We start from the raw sequence: 8,088 nt of genomic DNA, 5'->3' as shown, positions 1-8,088 counted from the left end.
TCTATCTATCTATCTATCAAAAAAGTAACTAAAATATTGTGTCCAAGCAAGAAAACTATTTACTGTTCTCTGTTTTAGAAGATTCATCTAAAACCTGCCTGTTAGATCTCCTGTAAAGTCATCCCTTTGGATAAAAGCGCTATATAAACCATAACCTAACCGTTTTTCCTTCAAAGGGTCAGTCTGTACTTGACAATAGTAGTCAATAATAGACTAATATGGGATTGCAGTTTACTTACAATTAATAAAGTTACTATTTCTTCAGTAAAACACAACCATCAACCAATACTCATATAAATTATTCTTATGAAATACACTTAAAAAATTAAAATGTACTTAATCAAATGTATGATAGCTCACACAGTTGTGTACTCAAACAAGTTTTGCATCCTGAGATGAGAGGTACTTACCTGGTGATTATTATTTCTTCGTATTCCTTGTCTGTGCTTTCTTAATGATGTTCCCTATGTGAATATGAGAATGTGGAAGACTTCTCAAATATTCAGTGGCTCTTATATGCTTCACATGCAGATGAGGACACTTTTATAACTCCTCTCACTGTTTCTAAATGAGTTCCTCATCGTTCTCGTTCATCGTTCAACACCCTTTCCTCCTCCCACCCTTTTTTTTTAACTTTTTTATTGTTGCGTACTTATAATGTGCAAACACAAGAAACCTTTTATTGGCTACAGTCATTACAATGGCACTAAAACATCTTGGGTGTGGATGCAAGGATTAAAATACACATTTTATAGATTCTTTTCATATTTCCTTTTAATAGTTAAAGAGTTCTGAAGCCTGTGAGGCTGATGATAATGCAATTTGCTAATCTATTTGACAGTGTAGGCCTATACATTTATTGATGAAGCCAGTCACTGTGGAAGCCAACAATTTGTTTTAAAACTAAAAAAAATTTAAATGTGTTTTTTTTGTATATAAATATTGTATTATATTTTTATTTCATTGTATTTTAACATCAAATTCACACTATGTTTATTCCCTACGTGTTAGAAGAGAGTGTTCAAGCTGTTTTCAAGCCATGGATGTGGCAATGAGGTGTGGGGGATTATTTCCTTGTGCACTCTTCCCTTTCTTCCTTTAATGTCAGATGACTGACAGTAAGCAGAGACCAATGTAATGTGTGTTTAATTGCATCTTTGTCATGAGCTAAACACCAGTAAACATGTCCATCTCTCCTTCAGGTACTCCTAAAAATACCCCCGTTTTATACTACATTTATTTGCATATTAGGCATTTAGAAGAAGATTATTTTACAAAATATGATGGATTATTAAAGATCATAACAGCACAAGTTTGATGAATTAACAAATGATCAAGCCACTATGACTTTTTGGAATTAGGTCACACTTACCAGATTATCATTTAAGACATGTTAAAGTAACTGATATGCAGTATTCCAGTTTCATGAAACTTTTTATAAAGTTCATCATAATTGACTCAGCCTCTTCATATTTCTATGAGAATTAATCCAATGGTATTTTGACACATTTACAAGATAATTAACAAATTAAAGGACAACACACAAACAAATACACAAAAAAACAATGCATATAAAGGGAGAGCACAGGGGTCTGGACACTATGCTCTTCCCTCTCCTTCCCACTAGAGAGAGACATTGACTAACTGAGAAGGGTTTCTTCAGCTGCAGGTAGTTAATGAGACCAACAAATTATAATTTCGAACACGAAGTAAGTTTCATGTTTGAGGCAATAAACAGTTTGTACTAAAAGGCTAATAGACTATAGAGTTTGTTTTTGGTGGATTTCTCCTCATATGTGATTTGAAGAAAAAGGAGCCAATTGTAGGCTATAAGTAATAGGCATTGGCAGACAATAAAATAGATTTGAATACACTCTGAACATTGGGGTTTTTTTCAAGTAGAGGGCAGTAGACATATCACACCCAAGCAGCAACCTCCGTGGCTGACAAATTAAGCCAACACAGTTCTGCCACAGTTTCATAATGAACCAAATACATATTTTTTTAATCAAATACTGTATCCAGCCTCCAGCAGGCTCCAGCATGCTCCAGGAAGGGCTCTGTGTTGCCTATCCTTCAACCCCCGGTACTCTGCTGGAGAACCAGAAGGAGGGAGGAAGTTGTGGTCCATGCCCCAGCTGAATGTCTGTACTTGGCTGTCGTCCACTTGGTGTTCAACACATAGGTTTGTGGACAAAGGGGTGCAGCAGACTACAGGTTCATTGAAGATACCTGTAGACTCTGCTGATAAATGCTCTGTCAGGAAAAAGACTGATGCACGCAGGTTTGCATGCATGTGTGACTATGTTTGTTTATGTGACAAGTAAATGAGGAGGTGGGGCCTGGGGGATAAAATCAGTGGTCAAAGTACACTCAGAGGCAGATAAGATCAATGGCAAGTGCATGTGTGCACACACAAACTTGGCATACAATACAAATACTGGATTGCAAACTGTACCCCTTCCTTCCCTACCAAAAATCCTCCATCAACCCTGCTTTGACTCCTGTATCCATGTGTTGTATTTCAGAACCCAAACAGACTGACAGCCCCATCCACCCACCCAAGAAGCCTTTCCCTCCTTCCTCCCTCCCTCGTCCCTTTGCCCCTAAGCTTTTTTTTCCCATCTCTCCCATCTGTTTTATTTTTCTGTGTTTGAATGGAGAAGATGGGTTCACACGAACCTGCACCCCCATCGCTGAGTGCAGGACCCGTTGCAGGGGTTTCTTGTAGAGATTAGATTTTGGTGGCCATAAGTCAAGGTTACAACACCATGTTTTTGGGCATAATTTAAGAATTGATTGCTTTTTTTTTTTTTTTTTTTACAATCGACCCTTCCTAAGTCCTGCCCCTTTTTGCTCTGTGCTCCAATAACAGCTGAGCAAAAGTATTTTCTGTGTTCCCACAGGATGACAGGTTAAGTGTGGACGAGGGGCTTGGATGGGACTTATTTATTATATATTACTTATTTCACTTACTTAACTCTGTAACTACTTTAATCACCTTGCTTTTTCCTTCAGTCACATTACTCTTTTCCACACACACCTACTTGCTCCACGGGCCACCATAATCTAGATAATTAACGGGAAACACTGCACATATCTAAGTAGACTATAGGAAAGGATAAAGTTGGCCGAGGCTCGCTCAACTGTTATTGGAGCACAGAGCAAACAGGGGCAGGACTTAGGAAGGGTCAGTTGGTTTGACAGTGAATTAGTGACACTTTTGACTCAAACGTAAAAGGTCACTGTGACCTCAAAATTCCACTTACAAACACGTTTTTGGTCATAATGGAAGAGCTGATGTGGTAATTAGGACAACATTTTCAGATTACACACACACATCGCACGACACAATGAGTGTACAATAATTATACAGTGCATGCGTTCATATTTCCATCTCATCCATTCTGCCTTTCACTTATTACCTTATTCTGAATTTCAGAATCACAGGACTGCAAACGACGTATTGCGCTGTCCGAGACTTTTCAAGAGACACAGCAGGCTTTGTTGAAGCATTTTCTCCACACTCATATTTTAAATGGAGTTGCTGTGCTCCATAAAGACTACCTATTGCTCAACCATGGGCTTTTTCACCCTTGCTGCACCTGGCCTGCAGTGTTGACATGTGTGAACACAGTGCCTGCTACTTTGTTTTTCTTGGAATCAGCTCTGTTTGGTCCTTTTATATCGAATAGTTTCCTGGAACTATGGAAGCACATTCACATTAGTTGCTGAAACACCTGATAGATCTATAGATCACATTAATTACATATGATTATTATTATATGTAATATTACATATTACTGTGAGTTATGGATATAAAATAAGTGATTAAAAGACATTCATGAGTAAAAGACATTTGAAAAGTAATATAACTGAAGTCTAAATTGCAACTTTTGTCTCAGATTTTCTTGATTCTCCATCTGTCAGACCATTGACGTGACCACATCTGCAACATGGCCTTTCTGTAGCTTTTGACACACTCATTTCTCAGGTGAGCAAACCACATTATTTTTGCCTTTTTTCTCTGCATGCAAGCCCATTTCCACCAACGTGATGTGAAAAAATGGTCCTGCAAGATATCACAAAAATAATGACTTAGTATAAATCATGATAAACTTACTCAAAATAATAATGGACTTAGTAATTCAAAATAATTACGGCACTTCTCTGAGGCTACAAATTTATCAACATATCAGCTCTGCTGCTTTCAGATGCTGCAGGGATTGTATGAACTGAAGGAGAAGGTTTTTGTATGGTATAAAGCAGCTGTGGACAGCAGATACTGTAAGAAGCACCCATACATTTATTTATAGATCAATTCAGACTGATTTTATTATTTTTTGTGGTTGGACACTGTTTAATTGAACTAAATTATTTTAAGCATTAATCCATTATTGCAGCACGTCTGTGATAAGTAGGCCTATTTAGTTAGAAACATGAGTCTTATCATTATTTTGCGATACTATGTCATTATTTTCAGATACTAAGTCATTATTTGGAGATACTAGGTGATTATTTTGACAGGGTTTTTTCATTATTTTGAGATATGCGGATACATAATGGATGGATGGGTGGATGGAGATATTGCTTCTCATTACATTGAGATCATTTATTATTTTGATACTAAGTCAGCATTTTGACAAAGTTTCTCAGTAAAATTACTTACTGGATGTTTTTTCCCCCATCATATTTGCAGAAATATTGCGTATTATTTACACAGTAGATTCAGTTCTCATTTGTGTTTTCCAGACATTCGGCAGTAAGAACTTGAAACGTGTGGGAGTAATTCTCAAAAGGAGTTCATTGATCCTGCTGCTGTTTTGTCTGCCCTGTTGGGGTCTTCTCATCAACTCTTACAACTTACTGCTCATCTTGCACCAAGAGGATGAGTTGGCAAGGTAAAATTAAGTGAATCAAATAGATACATTAATACCTTGCATATATATGTGTCAGTGTGCACAAAAAGTTGATGCTCAGTTTAAGACAAACTGTTCACAGGTTTTTAGGAAGACCTTACTTCTTACTACTTCAACTTGATTTTGAGTGCCATTGTTGTTATTTTTACCAGTATTACTAACATTTATATTATCTATGTATTATATTATTCCAAGTAAGTGTGTATAGAGACATTTTATGAGGCTTTATGTTTAACTTTATATGTATGTTGGCATTTGTATAAACCTACAACATGCATGTAAGTGCATAGCTTCCCTACAACATGCATATAAGTGCATAGCTTCCCTACACTTAAATGTATATCATGCTTTAGACACCTCAATGCATGATTGCATCTATATGTAGCATATTATAGTTAGATTCCGGTCATTTTATTAATTTTATTTTGAGGAACTGAGGAGACAAAGCAGAACGTATTGTGAAAAATACATACATAATACTTTGCTTACCTCCCCATCAGAATTGCCTACCTCTACATGATGGCGTTTCTACCAGCTGTTCCAGTGAGTGCACTGAACTGAAATACCGTAAAAAAAGTTTACTCTTAGTCTAGTAAGTGTATCATGCAATATTCTGCAGATACTTGAGCTAAAGATTTAGAACCCTAGTACCTAGACTTTTTTTAAAAAAAATGAAGAAATGCAAAAACTAAGAAAGTTTTGGTGCCCCAGAATTGGAAGCAATGAGGCATAAAACGAGTTTTGTAAGAGAAAACATGAACACACTTCTCTTGCACTGAATTTCAGTTGCCCTGCCTTAAAAATGACCAACATTGGATGAATTGTATTTACATCAGAAGCAGTGTCAGACGTTTTATCACCGTTGTTGTAAATAAAATTCCTCGAAATTATGAAGACATGGGGTGATTCTTTTGCTTTTCTTTTAACCATGCTAGTGGCTATTGGCACAAAATATTATACCTGACATTCATGGTTCGTATCTGACTTCTAGTTCTAGCTCTAGCTCTACCGCCACCATGAGGTTCACATTTGTTATATTGAGTGAAATGTCTCAATAAATTTGTTTTGAATTTGTTTTGTTTGTGTAGAACATGTCCAAATAATATTAGTGCAGTTTAAATATTAGCTCTACAGACTGGATAGCTTATTATGGATTCCATGTGTTTTCAGGGGATCATTCTGCCTCAGATGTACACAGCAGCAGCAGCAAACCTTTTTAGCATGGCGGCGAACTATGTCTTAATCTCCGGCCTCCAGTTGGGTGTTGTGTAAGTGTCACGCTGCTTCTCCTTTCCTTCAATTTTTGATGCACTTTGCTTTGCTTGCTATGGCATCAAACTTTAAGTTCCATGACCAATAAAATGCATTGTCCAAATAGGATAGGGCTGGGTGCTGATGTATAGATATGAGTTTGGAAAGAAGAGGACAGGACATCAGAAAACTCATTGTACATTTTGGTTTTTGTTGAGTCAGCAGTACACTGATGTTTATTATTTTTGTACTTTATTTAGAGAGGGAGGCAATGTAGGGCAGAGAAAGAAGAACAGTTGATCCTGGTCCAGCTGGACAAACATTTGATTCAACAGGCAGTCGACTTCACTAAACGGGTCTCTGTGGTCGGGCCAGGGGCCTCATTTATAAAATCGACTTAAGTATGACTTAAATCATGGAAATGATCTCATCTCAAAGTCCAGACTTGACTAAGTTGTCTTTCTGCTGGTTCTGTAGGGGTAATGTAGTTTGGGACGCATATCTGCCCAAGCCTGTGGTGAACTTTGCATTAGCTCTATATAAACAATGTGATAGGAATCATGGACACATGGACACATGGACACAAAAGTTGGGGTGCAAGATTATGGAAGCTTTTTTACAACATAGCTCAGTTTATTGCACTATTATATATAATAATATCAGTTTTTCATTGCGTTCTGTACAGGAGTGAATTACATAAACACAAACAAAGGTCCGCCATTACCTGCAGTATACATTAGAAACCGAGTTCAATTAGATTATAATTAGCTTGATCAGCCACCGTCAGTCAAAAATAAACACACATTAATAAACCATTAATTAAACCAATAACTAATAGCAGTCAATGTCATTTAATCTCATTATACTTTAATGTTTCTGTGACAGAATGTTAAAACATATACACAGCAGGTTAATAAATTTAAGAAATTAAAGTTTAAGTTCAAGTCCTTTAACAAATATGACATATTAACAATTCCTGTGTCTGATAAAGGGGGTCATATGTTGGCAGTATTCTTGTCAATTCGGGTTTAAATAATCCATGAAGCTAAACCATATTTCCATACAAACTTTACATTTTGTCGCCTCAACTCGGCAGCCTCCATTGGTTAGCTACACTTAGTGGGAGAATATGATGGGAATGGAAGGCTAATCATGTCGGTAATTAAGATCATTAAAATAAGTGCTGATCTAACCTGGTGGATCAGATATGCGCCAAACTAAACACAGACACACGACACTGTTAATAGCCTGGCCTGACCTTTTCCAAACAGTATTCAGAAACAACTTCCCAGGTGGTTCGGTGTAACAAACCATCTAGGGTAGTTGTACTCCCTAAGACCTGTAAACAGACTTTGATCTGAAAAATTGGTGGAGTTCCCCTTTAATAGAAGTTAGAGGTAGTGTGTCTGTATTTAATGTGTCCTACTGCACCAAACATTCCTTAATTTCCTTCCCTGCAGCCTGCCATTTACCCCCTCCCCCTGCCAGAGTGGATCTATGCTGTCCACTCAAAGTGTGCATGTAGTGATAGATGTGTATGCTGACACACATACACACACACACACACACACACACACACAGACACACACGCACACACACAGGAGGTGTGTGTCTTCTTGCTTCCCTTTGGTGACCCATGAAGAACAGTTACAAGCACACTAAATGTGTAGACTTTGTTAATAGGTTTGACCTGAAGTAGCTCCGAGTGTAATAATAATATAAAGGTGGCTCCGATTTAACATGCAGATACTACTTAATATGTTTGGAGTTCAGTGTACCTAAACACATAACGTCTCTTGCAACCATTCTGCTCGTCTGAGCTATGCTAGCATCATGGCATTGCATGTCCATAAGCCCTACATCTGCATGATTGTATTTTTGGCCTGTGTGTGTGTGTGTGTGTAAAAAAAAAGAGTGA

At 37.3% G+C, this 8,088-nt stretch overlaps 1 protein-coding gene across 1 annotated transcript in view; it reads right to left on the bottom strand.

Moving 5' to 3' along the window:
* Positions 1–549, bottom strand: part of tmigd1 (transmembrane and immunoglobulin domain containing 1) — a 3,801-nt gene extending 3,252 nt beyond the window's left edge. The window contains exon 1 of the mRNA XM_035666929.1: positions 411–549. The gene's annotated coding sequence lies outside the window, so the exon portion shown is untranslated. The remainder of the gene's footprint in view (positions 1–410) is intronic.
* Positions 550–8,088: the final 7,539 nt, after the last annotated feature.

Source organism: Morone saxatilis, unplaced genomic scaffold, assembly GCF_004916995.1.
Source record: "Morone saxatilis isolate NCDOM2014 unplaced genomic scaffold, NCSU_SB_2.0 Contig20, whole genome shotgun sequence".
Classification (NCBI taxonomy): domain Eukaryota; kingdom Metazoa; phylum Chordata; class Actinopteri; family Moronidae; genus Morone; species Morone saxatilis.
Note: the sequence above shows the minus strand (reverse complement) of the source record. Positions and strands in the feature narration are given on the sequence as shown.